The 18,542-nt window shown below is 39.3% G+C and overlaps 1 non-coding gene across 1 annotated transcript; it reads right to left on the bottom strand.

The window, feature by feature from the left end:
- Positions 1 to 9,346: 9,346 nt before the first annotated feature.
- On the bottom strand, positions 9,347 to 9,418 carry Trnap-ugg (transfer RNA proline (anticodon UGG)). Its single transcript has one exon. It is a non-coding gene; the product is annotated as a tRNA-Pro (tRNA).
- Between the last annotated feature and the right edge of the window lie 9,124 nt (positions 9,419 to 18,542).

Below are 18,542 nucleotides of genomic sequence, written 5' to 3'. Positions count from 1 at the left end.
CGCAAAATCAAAAGCGACGCAACATTTTTTCATTCATTTCATTTTCATGTAGAAATTCTTTTCGTCGAAATCGATCGCGAAACGACCGACCATTATAGAGTCCCGGATGTGTGAAGGCGACGACCTTGACCCGAGTAAACCATCGATACAAAATATCAGCGTCATAGAAGTCGAATAGAATTGAATTAACGTCGAAAAACTTATCTTAGGACTGAAGCAAGATCAACAGTGTTGTCGGTAAAGTCCTGAACTGGGTCTTCGTGCTTTCCTCTGAGTTTGTGGACAAAGTACGATACCACAAGTTGATGAATATCTAGTTTATTTTCTATCAGTGTGACAGCTGATGACAGGATTTAGAGGTAAAACCACTGCTCACTGTTCGTGACGTTTTTATCTCAATGTAGAAAACCGAATGCGAGAAAAAAGTCAATAAATATATTCTCGTTTGTGGATTTTTTTTCCGGCATTTGACTTTCTACTATATCTACGGTAAAAAATCACTCTTCAAAATATGACCATCAGGCGAACCACGGCTGATCTTCTAAACTACTTTATCCCGAACGGACTCGCGACATTAAAACCGCTACAAGCGATAACATGATCAGACGCTTAAAGAATCGACGTTACAAGATTTCCCTTTTCGAGAATACTTTCGAACCGGTATGAACGTACAAGTGAAACGGAGCCAAATTTAGTTCCAAATCGATTTCATCACAAAAGAAGCGAAAGTGTAGAGATGCTTTTTTTATGTACCGACAAATCTATATCAATATCAGCAATGCTTATTGTGTAGAAAAGCCAACAATTTTTAGGAAAATCTAAGATCTGACATTTTGACTCAATTTTATTAACCATTTTCAAAACCAAAAGAGAAGTGACGTTTAGACTCAATATTTTAAGAGCCATTTTCAAAACTGATTTAATATGCAAGAGCAGTTTGAAACAAGGGTAGCAAAAAGGTAACCGTGGCGGTTAGAACTTAATCAGTGGGCATTTGAGTTTGAAACCTAGGCTGAAGCTTTAGTCTCAATCCATTACAACATGCATAACACACTTATAATCGGGTCCTTTATAATTTTGTTTGTGAAATTCAACTGCGAAATAAAGTTGCTACTGAATTACAAAGTTATTACAAAATTCACCGTGAAAATCAGCGTTTTTTCAAAATAATAGCAGACTCAATGTCGCTTTTTTCTGCTAATGGATTTAGATGCATTCCTCGCTTGTCTATCGAGAAACCGACAATGGATGTTTATTATCTGAAAAATCAAAGAAATTATTTGCACCATCACGTCGTCAATACGTGACAAAAGTGAGGATACGTTAGCGAAACTAGCTGATAATAATCATAAAATAACCTTCAAAAACGACAACACACTGCGATGGACCACCCCCGAACTGCCAGGCTCAAATTAATTGTACCCAGACTCATAATTTAAGAGACTCATCCCGAAATCCTTTAGATGATCTCACGTTTCTACCGGGCCCGTGCTTCAGTCGAGATCGGAATCAAAACTCGCGCAAAACAATGTCCGAACGGCTAAATGACTGTTGAAATCACGTGGGACCACCCATGTACGGATTATTGTCTATTCAAAAAATCCTCCCAAATTGCTGCCAATTTAGTATCTGTTTTTTGCCAGATGTCGGGAGGCTCCGGTGATTTTGACACCGAGACAATGTTAATACAGTTTTTATCCTCGGTTAAAGACTCATTATTCTAACATTAAGCAGATATTGGGCGGTGTGTTTGTTCTGCGCGCCCAAACGTGCCCATCACTGCCCATCGCTGTCCATCTGGCTGTATCGAATAAATACCATCGCTGTATCGATTTAATACGGAATAAATCTATTGTGAAAAGACCAGAACTTATAGGAAAAGAGGAAATATATGATATAAAACTATTTTTTCGGGATTCGGACCAACTTCAAAGTACTACGCAAAATATTGGTGATTTGTAACAAATTCTAATGATTCAGAACGAGCGGCGGTTCCCGATACTTCAACCCTTGACGGATATCCACATAAAAGATGTTTACGTAATTTCAAAATCCATACAATGAATAAAAGTGTTTACTCGAGAAATGACATTTTCCTTCTTTCATTAACTATCCCAATTCGTAGCAAAAGACGTTCAAAACATGACTTATGTAAACTTAACGTGCATTTTTAAATTTCTTTGAAAAAGATAGTCTGGGAATTCGTCGTCGGTTCAGAAACGTTTTTAGATTTTATTTATTGTCCGCGTCGGTTGTTCGTCGTTTGTCGTTTGTCGTTTGTCTTACACGATACAAAAACATGAAAACTTAATTCAATTCTTTTGAAGAAAATTTTTCCCGGTAAAATGAACCGCGCAACAAACCATCGAATCATCGTTATTGGAACACTGATATCATTCAAAGCACTTATAAACATATGTATACCCCTTGTATTTACGGTCAGGAGATGATCCATCATTTTTTGATCGCAATAGCGAAAATTCTTTCACACGACAAAGAAAGATCACGTTTTTTTTTTGTTCATCCGTCTTCGAAAACATCGACACAAATGCATATAATATATACATATTTTAAGGTACTAGTTTTTCTGGAAGCACAGGTGCGCGGCTGGTGCGTTCAATAAAGAATGTGGACCTAATTCAAATAGCTTGAACCGGGTATTAAAAAATCATCTAAAAGCATGTGAGTCGAGTGGTTTCTTTTTCGCGAGGTAACCTTTCTTCTTCTCACGTTCTCTCAGTCGATCGAAGGGGTTCATTATCGGCGTCACAATTAGGGGAGCAGATGAGTTTAGTTTCGGGATAAGTCGTCAACAGGTTTTTAGTTATATTGACTACAACCTATGTCTCTGTCTAATACATGTGTATTTACATAGTAAAAACCTGTTTTATATCTAAAAACTGTTATTGTCGCTTTTGGTTTGTTTGAACTTTAATTAGAAAAAGGCCGAAATAAGTAACAGATTCGGTTCCTTATATGTCGTTAGATTTTGTTGTGGAGTGTATCAAACGTGAAAAAGAAATATTCTCGATCTCATGATTTTGATATATCAATCGTATTCCTGAAGATGACTTTATAGGATATAGTCAAAACGTTAAATAAACTACACTAGCTCATGGAAACATTTCGGACTCTTTACGTTCTTAGCGTGAGATTCTCAAAACGCGGACTCAGAGAGTGTTTTATCTTAATAGTTTTCAACGATCAGAAATCTGGACCCAGTTTTGTCGTTCTTAACTAAGAATTAAACTGCAAGTCAAACTCAGATCTAGATCCTATGCCCCACTGTTTTATAGCTTATTTCGATGGTGAAAAACACATTTGAAACTATCATTGGCCTAAAAAACATTCGTGGTCTGGTCACATCAGTCTCATTATCGTGAATATATATCAAATAATGTCGTCTTTTCATTTTTTACCAAAGAAGGACATATGTTTTTCAACTATTTACCCAGGAATTATCCTTTCATCCGTTCACGCGTGCGTGCCAAAACTGTTGATTTTCCTATCGAAAATATCTATAGAAAATCTATCGTATTACTTGACGCTTTTGTCCCGAATGATATTTTTTGTCTTCTTTCAGGTGGTAGTTCGTGTTTTAGTGAATGCATTCTGGGCCGCGTTCGGGGGAGGGTTTGCCACATCGTTATCAACTGTCTCAAAGTCTTTGCTGAAAACCTGCCTTGTATTCAAACATGTATTCAATAAGACATTAGGAAATATCGAGGCGGTTTTTTGTCGCACAGGACATAGTCGAGTTGACCTACAATTTGTTGAAAGGTGACCCAGAAAGAGGACTGGATCCAGCTTCGAGTTAAGATTTGAGATAGTGGAACTGAGTCCTGTGCCGTATTTGATGCTCCAGAATCAGTCGTTCAAATTGTTTCCTAACTTTGTGACAGAAAATCCTAAATAATATCTCTGGATATCATAGTTAGACGCCGTCGGTTCCACGATAGCCTCACTCACTTCAAACATTGACTGCATGGATTAGAATATTGAAATAAAACTAATTTCAGCTCCAGTGAATCAGACCTATCAGTAAACGTGCAAGCGACACCGCAACATCCCAAATGACAAAACTAGACTGAAATAAAAACGTGTTTTATTTAAGAAATGAATTTTGCTATCACATCGGTTCCGCTAAAGCTGCGAGAGGAGAGTAACACAGGTTAGATTAAATAAAGTTCATTCAACGCGCAGTAAACATTCGTTTTCTATTTGTTCTAAAATCTCATAACGCCATGTCAGATTAGTGAACTGGCGCGAAATTGACACGTTCATTTTCATAAACATTCAGCGCAAAACATCTCGGACTCGGTGGCACACTCGACGGGTGGCACCGGGACAGTCTGCGTACGAACCGTTTGTCATAAACATCTGCGAATTCGGCGTATTTCTACTCGAATGACTCCGCGTCGCGCGCGGATTGATTTCATCGAAATGTGCGAAAAGACGACGATGAAAGCCGAATTGTAGAAATCGTTATTAGACGAATCGTTACGAGTGCATTCGAGCGAATGCGATAAAATCGTTTAAACACTGATTGACAAGTGCAAATCTAAAATCCCTTTAAAACTTATGACCGGTGTTTGATAAGACCAAAACATAGTTTACACAGCACTAAAAGTTGCTTTTAATTTGACAAATAATGAAATCTACTGTAGTGTATAGACGCGGTAACTCGTGTGGAAAAAACTGGATCGTATCGTAAAATACATGGGCACTATTTCCATGGAATCAATATTTGAAAACTTAGTATTTCTATTCTTCGTATATCAGTCCAAATAAGCTTGATGCAAACGACCCCAGTATCCTAATTTTATTTCATAAAGTACAGGACCCTGTTCCACAGTTGTCAGTTAAGATTTGACTCAGAGTTAACTCATTGAAAATGAACTAATGAACTAATTTTAACTTAAGAGTTGACTCTAACTCACAACTGTGGAACCGGAATCCTGGATATTTTTGTTCTAGTCTGTTGTCTATCTTCTTAATCTCTGGTCTCGACCTTTCTGGTAAAAGTACAAATAAATTGTTGTTTGATGCAATCAATAGAAAACAATTCTAATTACAGGCCGTATATACGGTTAAATCACGCGACAAAATGAATGGCAAATTTGCGTGTTCGTTTTAACATTTCCGATTGAAAGGGACGAAGAGCGAGGAAGAGAGAGAGAGAAAGAAAGAGAGACTACAAGAGGGGTGAGATAGAGAGAGAAGATATAGAGGGAAAGGGGAGAGGGAGAAGGAGATGGTCTACTATCGGTGGTTCTAATGAAAATAGTACTTATGCAAATACAGTAAACTTCTGTAAAGTTTCTGAGAGGGAGAGATAATGAGTCAGTCGGACACTGTGGAGGGAGACAGAAAGGGAAGAGGATTGAGAAGGGAGAGGAGAGAAAAGAAGTATGAGAGATGAGGAAGGGAAGTGGGAGGGGAGGTTGGGAGACGGAAGGGGAACTTGGAACAGTTTGAGAGAGGGGAGAGTAGTGAGATGTAGAGTTGAGAGATTGATTTAGAAGGAGGCTACTCAGACTGACTCTGAGACGATATTCATTCAATGCACATCCTCCCTGCTGTTATCAGTTCGGTTCTAACGTGGCGGACACGCGATCTGCTCGGCGTAAATTTCAATTTAAAGTCGATACGTCAAAAAAAGCGAACGGTCGTGATTCGAATTTCATTCGACGATCGAAAAATCAACCCGGAAACGATCGTATCGCTGACGAATGCATTATCTACTTAAATCGTGATTGACATTCCCGCGGCATGGCGCGTTTTAATATCAAAACGAGGCTATCGCCGGCTTCCTGTGAGAGGAAGGGGATTTGCAGACTATGTACACGAGCCTGAAGTCAATTTGACAAGGTCTCCACAGTCAGATTACGCTTCAAGAGGGGTCCTATTTACATATGTCTCCTGGCTCGTTTCCTGACAAAACAGTTAGCAATTTCCGGGCTAAAAATCGCTGCGCTCTCCGCTCGCCGCTCACAGATTTCGACAAACGGTTAATATAAAAAAGACTCGCATTTTGACGCCCACGACTGAACAGCGAGTTTCTATAGAAATAAGACCCTAAGGAGAGGAGTAGGAGAGACCATGGACGTATCTAGTTTATACGTCCATGGAGAGACTAAGGTACAGGGACAGGGAGAGAGGAGGGAGAATGAGAGACAGGGAGAGGTGAAAGGAGAGGGGAAGGAGGGAGAGAGATAGTGAATGGGAGAGGAGAGGGAGAGAGGAGAGAGGGGAAAGAGAAGAGGTGAAAGGAGAGGGGAAGGAGGGAGAGAGACAGTGAGTGGTAGAGGAGAGGGAGAGAGGAGAGAGGAGAGAGAGGAAAGAGAAGAGGTGAAATGAGAGGGGAGGGAGAGAGGGAGAGGGTAAGAGAGGAAAAGGGAGATGGAGGAAAGAGAAGAGGTGAAATGAGAGGGAAAGGGAGAGGGAGAGGGAAAAAGAGGAAAAGGGAGAGAGGAGGAAAGTGAGTTGAATTAAACATCAAATTTAATCACCTAAATGTTATATCACATATCGCACAGATCGTCGCTAATGACTTTTCGGCGTGCTCCGAGTATTTAAAAACATCGGCGCGTGGTTATCAAGGGTTTTACGCTGCAGATAACATCTCTCAGTTGAAATGATAATATGTAGAGACAGACAAATCGAAAAGAAGATGAACTAGCTCTATTTCTGTGTCTCTAGGCAGTTTATACGGACGATAAAGATTGAAGAGCAGCAGAGATCAGTTTGTACATTTATGTAAGAGTTTGTTATCGCACGCAATTTAAACGACCGATCAAAAGACAGTTTAATTTCTAAAACGTGCATCGTAAAATTTAACGTCATATGTAAATTAGCCTTTCCAAGAAATTAGAATTTGTTTCTTTTTTTCAAATATAAATTTATGATTTGATCAGTGAATGATACGATTTTTTTTTTATTGATATATGATGAAAGATGAGGATATGTCCTAGTTCAACCGTATAAGTTCAATCTTAATACAGTTCCTCAATGATGTGGGTTTAATTGGTTTAACCTTGAACCCACGACCCGAATCTGGATTCAGTTCCACAGTTCTGGGTCCGGTTCCGCAGTCGTATGGGTTTAATGGGCCTCTGGACCCAGTTCCGCAGAAATGTGTGGGTTTAATTTGACACTGGACCCAGTTCCGCAGTTGTGTTGGTTTAGTGGGACTGTGGACCCAGTTACACAGTTTTGTCGATTTAACTTGCTCCCCAGCAGGAAAATGTCTATTCTAACCAATATCCAATGAAGTCGAACAAGGTTAAGAATTCATTAATTGTACATCAAAATTACTCTCTCTTACTGGGATTTAATTTGGATAAACACCGACGATTATGAATATACACAGCTAACTGCAATACGCATTATTTCCCTTGTCAAAGCAACGCCGTGCAACGCCGAACAGCATCGGATATTTGTTTCTGGACGAAATTTGATAAATGACACTTATCAAATCTGTACACGTGTCTATTTGACCGAAGGGACAATCGAATGACCACCGATAGCGCGCTAAAGTCACGAACTCAACACTGGTCAGTTAATTAATATTACCAGAAGTGTCGATGACTGAGAGCCTGTTTAAACGAAGATATGAGCTTTATTGATGCCGCAAACACTAATACCGCACACTAGGTGTGAATAGCCCATTATCTGCGATATTAGACAATAGTTCTTCGATATAAGACAATAGTAGGCGATAAAGACGTACACACTTGCCCTGATGAGTTTAATATCAGCTGGTCTGACCCTTCTCTCTCACTGTACAGCTAATATATTCATCAGGCGTTCGTCTTGTGACAGGTTTGTATTATTATCTTGACGATGATTGAGTCGTTGTGACGATTCACACCCGGGTAGATTCCTCATCAACTCGGAGATCATCGTTCTCCGAGCGTCGATTACGGAAATCAGCGAACGCTTTCTGACGGACAGCTGCTAATGTCGTCACTAATAGATATATTATTGTGGAACAGCGTGTAATGCGTTTGATTTGATTCTTTGTCACTTTCGTATCCGTGTAGATAAGTCGCGAGATTTGACTGTTGAGTTTAAACATTCGAAATAAACTGATTCTTCAGTGTCAATAACCATGAACTATCCACTGTGTTATCTGGAAAGACAAGTATCCGCAAAATGTTGCCCTATCAAGCCACACTGAAGTATGTGTGGATAACATCTTGTGTCTGAGTTCCACAGTTGATTTTCAGTTTGAATTTGACTCTAGTTTCAACTTCCACATCTAACAAGAAAAATGATGGAATTGAGTGGCTCCTGTGGGGGCCTACTGGAACTGAAATCTGAACTGTAGAACTGAGTCATCAGTGGGCAGTGGGCACAGTGTTCTCTAGATTGTGGAAATGGGTCTTGGGCAATGGAACCGGGTTCTAGGGGAACTGGTTCTTGAACAGAGTATGGTCCTCTGAACTATGGGACTAACTCGGCTCAGAACTGATTAAGTTTCCAACTAGCAACGTATAAAACGTTCCTCTATGCGCTTAGAAACTGAAAAATCGACGACGACTAAAAAACGTTAACGATGTGAGATAAAGGTAGGTTTACTTTTTGTGTCAGCGGTAACATGTGCCAAAACGAGTAATTAGATATTTCTGTGCGTAATTCTATCGGGGTCGCTAGGGGTGACGGTGTCTGTTCGCGCTAATAACTAAAACAGTGGGTTCGAACCCCACGGGTGTCATTACCGCTTGCTTAGTTGGAATTAATGGACGAACAAACAGACGAACTCGGCACGAAAACAAATCATTAGGTTTACAATTTTCTACGTGTTCTTTACCGTGGTCTATTACAACTGAACTCGTAAAGTCAGACAAGACTCGGCCACCTGATATCCATACCCGAACGCCTCGACTCTCCTCGGGGACGCGACGATGGAATCTTCTGCTTCGCAAAGGTGTTAAATCTAACTAATTTTCCAATGCAAACATTATCGAAATACGTGTTTTCGTGTAGTTTATTCCATGTAAAAGCGACGGTTGTCGTTATGTTTCACCGAGTGGTTTCGTGAGTTTCTCTCGTTTGGGTCTGATAGCGAGCGTCGGGTCTCATCTCGCGGTGTCAAAACTAATCTTCCGTCGTCGAACTAGCAGTACCGTGTTTATATAGCTCTATGTTATACCCGGTTGGAATAACTGAGAAATCCTAAAGATTTATAAAAACATAGTCATTTAATGTATTTATTGGGGGCCATGAGTACATGGTCAAACACAATAAGTGATCTATCTACATGACAGACCCGCGTGATAGTTTTTATAACCCCTGATTATATGCGTTATTTGACTTGTAAAATGCGCCAAAATGAACCGTTGGGCCTGTCCGGGAATCGAACCCGGGACCTCTCGCACCCAAAGCGAGAATCATACCGCTAGACCAACAGGCCGTGATGGTCGCAGTCACGACGCTATGGTTCCATTTCCTGGGATTTCATGCCAAACATGTGTCTCTTGTAATATATTGATTTAAAAGCATTTTACTTCCAAATCTAGTGCAACAGATGTTTGCTTAATTCCACACAACTCAAATGAAATCTAAGCCAAGTTTTGTGATTTGAGACGATTTCTGAAACTGGGCTTCGTGGAAGGTGAAGACCCCTGGTCTTGACCAACACTACCCGAATGTTGTTCAATATTCCATGTTTTCAATAACCCACTTTTGAGATCTCCCGTTTACAACTTCAAGAAAATAGAATATGATTTTCAAAGTCGTGTTTAAAATATAAAAACAAATCAGTCGAAAGAAAATCGTAGAAAATGTCATTTAGAAGAAGATTTCTTGATTTATTCAGTCTGTACGGATGAAAAAAAGTCCGTTATCCGAAAATACGAGTTTTTGGTGGCAACAAAAAGTGGTCGGTATAAATTGCATCTCATCATGCGTCAAATTCGGTGATAAATTCACCGTGAAATCGACGAAAATTAGGTTTCGTAACAGGAGAAATTATCGATAAGATACCGAGGTATTTTTGCGGGTTTAAATCGCCCGCCAAAACGCGTTGCCGTGAGGAGAATCTGGACTGATTATTTACGGATGAATTATAGCGACGATTTTTTTTTTAAATACGCGCCCGTTTTCGAGTAAATAAAATCTGTAACGCATCAGTGATCGCTAGAATAATATGGCGGCGGGAACTTGAAGAATTGCCGCGAGTCACTGCCGGGTTCGAATCCCGTTAATATTACGCAATCGTAAAAATATTGATGAGTTTGAAACACCTTACGCTCAGTGTACACACACAAACAAAACTGAATTGTTACATCTGTAATATCCATCATCTATTACCTGAAACATCTGGATGCACTTGCACCAGCAGCAGCAGCAGCAGCAGTAAGAGTTACGCAGTGAGTCTGTAGCCCAGGTGTACCGGGGTTAATGGTACCAGGTCCTCGTATCCTGTACACGTGAATGTTAAGTGGTATAAAGATGGTAATTACACAATTCCACCTGACTGTGTCACATCTCTACAACATCTACCATTCATTCTTTACTCCTGACTGTGTCACATCTCTACAACATCTACCATTCATTCTTAACTTCATCAATTCCCACGTTTTCATATTTTGTTATGTCTTTGACGATGCTTTATTTTGCTTTCCTTTATTAGGAAATTATTTCTGCGCCGCCACAATCTTTCTTCATACTCATCGTTTTAAAAGTCGTTTTCTTATCCTCGCCAACAGCAGACGAAACAGGCCGTTAAACTCGGCAATGAATTCCGTCGATTTTAGAATCTTTAGTTTCTCATAATCTGATTTCAAAGGTCAAGGTACTTTGCCTTTACTATTCTGTAAATGTTCTATAAACTCTTTTTATCGAGTTTTTCGGTACGATATCAAGGATGATGGATTTAAACAAATCAGGACCCGGAACTGGAACCAACTTTTTAATTCTCTATCGACTTGGACTCAATTGAACTTGGTAAAAAAACCTTATAGATGTTTCAATTTGCAGTTCAGAAAAAAACCACTAATCAACAGCAGCCAATGGTATGGATATCATGTCATGTCTCTCTAAAAACGTGAGACGGTTTGACCAGCGTCTTGTGAGGTCGAAATATGGAATACATGTTTTTTGTCTGTCCATATAAACTATGTGTAGACATTACTAATGGCCGCGCGCGGATTAACGATACAGATCAGTGACATGTGGCTCCCAATGATAATCCATCTCACCCCCGCTTCCAGGTGATCTCTACTGGCACGACATATGAGTCTAATCCTTCTTACCGATTGGTTTATGCCACCCATATCGATCGGGCGGTTTCTCCAGGCCTTTGATCTCAAGCGTTCGGTCGGTCAGTCACTCACAACCTTGATCTTAGACCTTGGATACCGTATTGAAATAAACAAATAACTTGAAACATATCATAAATACTTTTGGGTTATAAAATTCAGATTTAGGAGCCGCGTGTATTTTACGAAATGGGATGTTATTTGAGATGTCAGCTATGAATCAGTCGCTGGTCGCGATCAAAGGCGCATCGGTTTCGAATCCAGGATCCACTCCACAGGTCTCGGTTATCATTTGGCTGTCGAGTCAAAAATATTTGAAAAGTTTAACTCACAAAAAGATGAACTAATCTTAATTCAAAAGCGTCTTGATCCAGTTCCACTTTTCTTTTTCCAGTTTAACTGGTTAAATTTTGTCCATTTCAAATATTTTAACTCCACAGAGGAACTCAATCCTATAATTTGGCTTTGTTAAGGTTTCTTACCAATGGCAATTTATTTTAACCTGATCATATTGCCCTGAGTGGCGATCAGCGGGTTGGATGGAAAAGAAGTCCCCGAACCTGCTGATAATGCCCCCAGCGGGTGAGGAGGGATGTAAAGATATTTGGCCTCGAGATTCGTGCGGGAATCTTGTGAAAACGTTCCAGGAAAATAAAGAGGTCATTATTGACAAGACGGGCGCTCCTTCTCACACAACGGTTTAAAGCACTTAACTCTAAAAACCCCTAAAAGCACCATCAATTACTGTGTAAAACATAGTGAAAACGTGAGTAACTTCGAAAAGAAACAAATTTCCGAGCACTGTGGCGACGCGTGGTACACCGGGTGGTGGTGTGTCTCACGGGAACTATTCGAACACCGCTCACGATGTACGGTTTTTACAAGCCTTACAACACGTGTTATTTAAGATGTTTTAATACGAGCCTCATGTGAAATTAAGTGATTTCTCGGCGAGTCGAATTCACGGTGATCCGACTCGTCATTTTGGCTTTTATGATTCTCTGACAGCAATCTCATTTCAGATATACTGAGAAAAATCGAAGTTTATCTATCTGTTAGTCCCGAGATCTATCTCAAATCTCATCTTCACAGAGTCAGTATTGAGTGTTATTTCTAGAGAACATATGATTATACTCAAGGAAAGGTTAGAAACGTGAATTTAGATACAATCGTTAAGACAAATTCTTTAGTCAGTCTTTAGAAAGAACTGGATTTCCCGCCGCTTCCCTTTTTTTGCCAAGACAACATATTCACATCGTTATGTTTTAGAATTACTCTATCGATACTCAGAAAATTATCCATACTTCTAAACTTTTCTTGGAATTTGGCCTCCAAACTCCCCTCCACACAAAAGTAAGTTTTGGCTCCCTCTCATCTCCCATTCTGCTGGATCCGCCCTGCATTTGTTTGTTTATCCATCATTTTTTCGCGGAATCGTTTGGCTTTTTAATGCAAGGGACGGTGCGTCGCGTCGCTGCGCCCGAAACAAAACCGTCCACATCTCGGCACACGTCCCGGGCCGCGGCGCTATGGGTAAATGTCAAACCGATCTGAAGATAAATGTTTATTTAACAAAATGAAACTTCACGGTTACGCGGCGAAGTGAAATTAATATTTCGAATGCAGCTCGCGATCGCAAAAAAATTCGCTCCGACTTTTTCGCCCAATTAAACACGAGTCAAAAAATATTTCACCTGGAAATAACGACTGTAGACACTGTACACCTGCCCGGTTCATCAGACTGGAATAATATCAGCTACCAATCAACCATGAGTGCGAGGCCGGGCACGTTTTAAATCTAACGGATTTTTTGCGAGAAGAATCGTTTTTCTTAATTGAAATTACGCTGATCTATGGTGGGAAAACATTCCGCTACTTGAACGAATCACTATTGTTTTGGTTTTACAGGAGTCTAAAGATACAAGTCATTCTATACGTGATCTAAATAGGCATTTCACTTAAACCCAGCCCCAAGACTCACGTAACATGATTTTTGTGGTAAGATTTTTGTGGTATTCTATTCTATAGCGGTACCCCCATAAAGGGAACAATTTGAGAAAGGTACTTTAGGTACCTACATAACAAAGGGCACTAAATATCTGAATCTAAGAGGCTGTCTGTACAGTTGCCTTTATTTATTGTAAACATTGGCTGTAACAGTCTTTCTTGTCTTATCTATTTGATTCAATGATTTCATTTGATTTGATTCCGCATCCCTTCAAAACCCATCAGTCACATCTGCCGGAATCGAAGCAGGTTTGATTTTGAAATCGGAAATCGAAGAAGCCTACCAGATCTGGTGAAGTTGAATCGGTCGAATTTACAGAATTTTCTAGTTTTTTTTAAAGAACTGTGAATTTCGGTTCCAATTCGTGCAAACAATCATTCACACTGTAACAATCCTGGGCCCCGGTGACACGATTTATTTACATGATTCAGAAGAAGGCTAATTACTCTCTAGTAAACAGAACCTGCTCATCGTAGCGTCAGTATCAGTGTTTGGCAGCCACTCGGAACAACCATTCTTTCACCACCCCCGAATCGCAACTCCTGATCCGGGAACCATCATTTCATTGAAATTCGTTTGCAATTTTCATCAAGCGAAAGGTTGCAACGATAAAACGGTGATAAGCAAGTTAGTATTACCACGAACTTGTAGAAGAGAAAGTGATTGGTGTTGACAAGTTTTGATCGTGTAATCGCTGTTAAAACACGTGTAGCGCATTTACGTGGAGCATGATTTTAAATATTTTACAGCCCGAAACAGTTCACATTGTGTCAACGCCTTTGTTAGGTTTCTTATCGTCCGATATAGTGCAGTATTGTGGGCGCTGGAAATTACTATTGGGTTCCATAGACAAATGACTGTCGATGATTTACATCCACGTTTTAGGAAGGAAAACTATGCGAGCATGTTTTGAAAATGGCTCGTGGAATTGAGTCTAAACGCCAATACCTCTTAGTTTTACTTTCATCCTTACGAATAACTTAACGAAAATAATGAATTTTGAAAATAACAAAATTAAAAGTGAGTTAGTTAGTTAAAAGTCTTTTATTCATTAAGTCAGAAATATGTCTTCCTCTTCGGGACCTATATTTTCACCGAAAAAAAGATAAAATGTGGGTCTTTATTCGATGCACTACTGAAATAGCTACTTTTACGAGAGATAAAAAGTGCACTAAAGATTTCAGATTCTTTATTTTCTAAAAATGATGATTTTGGTGAGTTCTTCTATATATAACTTTGATTGAAGTCGCAATCCGTTTTTTTCTTCAAGCTTCAAGCTATCGGAGGCCTGGGGGATGGAAAACACTGATTGAACCTGCTGTTATCTTGTAGACATAATATTACGATAAGGAATAATTAAGTCGTCGATAAGACTCTCTCTCTCTCCGGCAGAAGCTCTGGTAAATTACGTAATCGTTGATTAAGCTGTCTTGAGTTCTGTAACAAATACGGGCTAACTACCTATAATAACGCGAGCATAGCAACATACTTTAAACAACCCTCATTCTCGAGATAATCATGCTGTACTTTGACTAGTTGTAGTTGAGACAGATTTCGCTTTTAATTATGAATATCAATATGTCATTATTGATTAATCTATTCTAATACACGTATATACTAGTTGCTAACCGTTATAACAACGGGAAATCTTACAATTCTGGATCCAGTTCAACAGTTTTTGATTTTGTTTAGATAGAACATTTCAGATTCTCGTTCTCTTTATTCTGTGTGATTCTATATTGTTGATAATATCTATGTTTTTATTATGTAATCCGAATTCTGATCGTCTACTCAGTTTTACGATCGCGTGTCCAAAAACCATTAGATTTTCTTTTCGCAAACACATGAGATCTATTCGAGTGTTCTAAGATCGCTAATGATAAGAAGCTGCAGGAACCGACAACATGCCGCAGCTGTCACTTATCTTACAATAAAAATGTATTTGCTTTTGTTTTTGTGTTTTGTGTTTGGTCGATTTTTCATTATTCGATGTTTGACGTCTGTTACAGCCTCGTTTCGCGGAAGACGATTTTTTCTGTGTCAATTTATTCGGGATGTTTTACCGGTCAAAATAAATGGCTTTTTACCGGTGGGAGAGGTTTAATCGATCAGAGCATGCGGCCACTGTTACTCGGAATATGCGTCACCTTCGATTTCGTAACCCGCGGGCGCACGCGTACCCGAAAAAAAATCATATCGTTCAGAGGTTTTGATAATGCAGTAATAAAATCGACGGAATTCATTGCCGTGTTTAACTGCCTGTTTCGTCTGCTGTTGGCGATGTTAAACACGTGACCATAACGCAATCTGAAGCCTCTCTTTCGACAAGTGGGGAACAGGTGAAACATGAAAACCGCATTAGCGAAGTTGCAGCAAATCTAAATTTTGGCATGTAATCCAGAATGTAACAAACGTGTTCAGAAGGGCAAGAGGGTTGATCGCAATTATCGAATACACGATTGTTATCTTAATACGTCGATGAGAACTGCGTGGTTTCTCTCATTGATCCGTGCGAACCAGGTATAACAACGACAGATGATGACAAACTCAGTGCATCAGTAACACAGCAGCCTCGCCTTCTCCCAAATCTCATCTCTCTCTCATCATCATCAAAACATTCATAATAACCGAAACTATCAATCTACACACTCAACCTACGTTTATAACGACACGACAACAAAGACTTTGTTTCTTGTTAGTAAAAAAAAGGTAACATTAACATTCTTTTAAGTGAGACCTAGGTAAGAGGAAGGCTAGTTCAAATGAGTTGAAAATGTTCACTTTTTAGCCATCAAAACTGAACGAAATGTTGGCGAGAACAAGGTTTGTCCATTATGTAGGATTTTAGGCGCGACCGCAATATCAAAGAGCGTTAAAGATCAATTCATATTTGAAAGGAACTTTTCAAAGTAAAGGATCAACATTAAATGTGACCGAAGCCGCATTCACCGAATACTTCAAAGATCCCTGAGTACCGAGTTATAACCGTTAATTGAAAATGTTTCAATGTTTTATTTGGTTTTTTATACACGCATTAGATTCCGAGTTGATAGTTAATAAAGTCAACACTGGGAGGCGCTACCTCCTGGAGAATAAGTCGTACTGTCGTTTCTAAAATATATCGCGACAACGTCAATTCCAAATAGTCGCATTAAAATGAGCTATTTTCAAGTAGAAAAATTGTTTCGTTTTTTCATCTCAAGTTCATTTCCATTCGAATTCTTTTTGCAATCGCATCACTACATACAACCTCTGAGACGTTTGTTAAAGCCTACATCATGTGAAGGACTGCTTCCAAGCGGAGTCTAAATCTAGAGTCGTAGATATGTTTCGGGTAGAAAATTGTCGTCTGAATTCATGGGAAGAATCAGTTTTGACAGGTGAATAAGTGTAAATACTGAATCTATGAATTTAATTGATCTGAGGAATATCGTTTCATTACTGACAGATTTGAGTCACCCGCGCCGAGGTCTATTGTAAGACTGGTTACCGGTCTCTGGGCAGGCAACCAGTCTAAGATTAATCGTTTCGTCCAGTCTAGAGCGAGTTTGTATTTCAGTAAGTCGTGATTCGGTGCGGCGCGGAGTCTATTGCGGTGTGTGTTCGACGCGGATCGAAGTTTATCGCGTCTCATTACGTGTGGAGCCGAGCTCTAGAAATTCTGAAATTTCGTAAATGTTTTTGTAATATTTTCGTCGATTGATCGCCAATTTTTGACGGAATGATTGAATGTTGCTCATAAATGGATATAAAACAAACAGATGGATGTGAATTCAGTCAATAGAATCGCTTTGAATACGTCAGAAACTGTAGAGAACTGCCGCGAGGAGGTCAGTTGGTTTTTTCTCGTATTTCCGGGTTCCGGGTTCAGCAGTAATCAAATCGTCATACATACATCGCAATTATGTGATTATTATTATTAAGACTACGTCATCTAAACTCTTATCTATAGCCTATATTTTGTTTATCACCTGGGTCTAACTGCAGTTTAGCTCACCTTTCTGCTGCTGTGTGGCGCTAATTTTATTAAAGAATAGTTAGTGTTGTTGGTAGGTAGGCCTATGCCTTAGGGAATGGTAAAGGTTAGGTACATAACCATTAGATTTAGGGACACCTAAAGTGCAGTCGCTCCTTGTGTCTAATAGCAGTTTAGGTCACCACACTCCACTTTGTGGCACTAGTGTCATTAAAGAATAGCGTTATACGGTAAGGTTAGGTAGGCCCTACACAACCATTAGGGGTCATCCTTATTACCGAGATGATGTATTTTACCGAGATCAACCGAGATGAAATTAAATATAACATATTTATTTATTCCTTATCGATTTTAACGCTTGAAATCATGTTATATCAGTAATAAATACCTCCTAGAGTCATATTTTACATATTTTTTTATTTAAAAAAATTTTGACTCAAAAAACGTAAACTCGGTTAGCAATAAAATTTCATTGAATTTGATTGATCGACAATCTCATCTCGGTAAAGTTAAAAGTTATTTTTCCAAAAATATCCGACAAAATATGTAAAATATGAACCCAGCAGGCATTTATTACTGATATAATATGATTTCAATGGTTAAAATCGATATGGAATAAATAAATATGTTATATTTAATTTCATCTCGGTTGATCTCGGTAAAATACATCATCTCGGTAATAAGGATGACCGACCATTAGGGACACCTAAAGTGCAGTTGCTTCTTTTTTGTTTTATATTGCTTTACATCATTTGGATCTTGGTTTCCTGATAGGATTGTTCATGAAACCTCATGACCACGTATTACTGTAGGCAGCCAACATAAACCCACTCAGCGCTTATAATGAATGCAACAGCATCACGCCTCACCTCACCCCGCTGAGCTACTGAGGCCGCTTGTGACAACATTTTCATTTTTGTAACCTCAAAATTTGTAGGGCCTAAATCATCCTCCTCGGGATCAAGGACTGTCAGGTCTCGCTAAAAGATGTGGAATGATTTAGGAAACCTTCTTGCGAAACTCAGCGGACTGAGATGACAGCTGGCCTTATAATGGCAATAATTATGGACAATGTGTCTACGTCACGGCAAACTTCATTTACAGTGATGATTAACATGTGGTGTTATATGTGTGCCCTAAGCTGTAATTGCTATTTACTAATGAAAATAGCACTGTCAACCAATCATTAGCCAGCAGATTCACAATATGCTCTAACACTAAATGAAGTAAAGTAGCTGCTTGTTAGTTCCTCACTTTTTACATAAACAGTAATGGGAAAGGTTTAACCTAG

The sequence above is a fragment of the Tubulanus polymorphus genome, chromosome 3 (assembly GCF_964204645.1).
Source record: "Tubulanus polymorphus chromosome 3, tnTubPoly1.2, whole genome shotgun sequence".
In the NCBI taxonomy this organism is placed as follows: domain Eukaryota; kingdom Metazoa; phylum Nemertea; class Palaeonemertea; order Tubulaniformes; family Tubulanidae; genus Tubulanus; species Tubulanus polymorphus.
The sequence above is the reverse complement of the archived record's forward strand: the minus strand, read 5'-3'. Positions and strand labels throughout refer to the sequence as shown.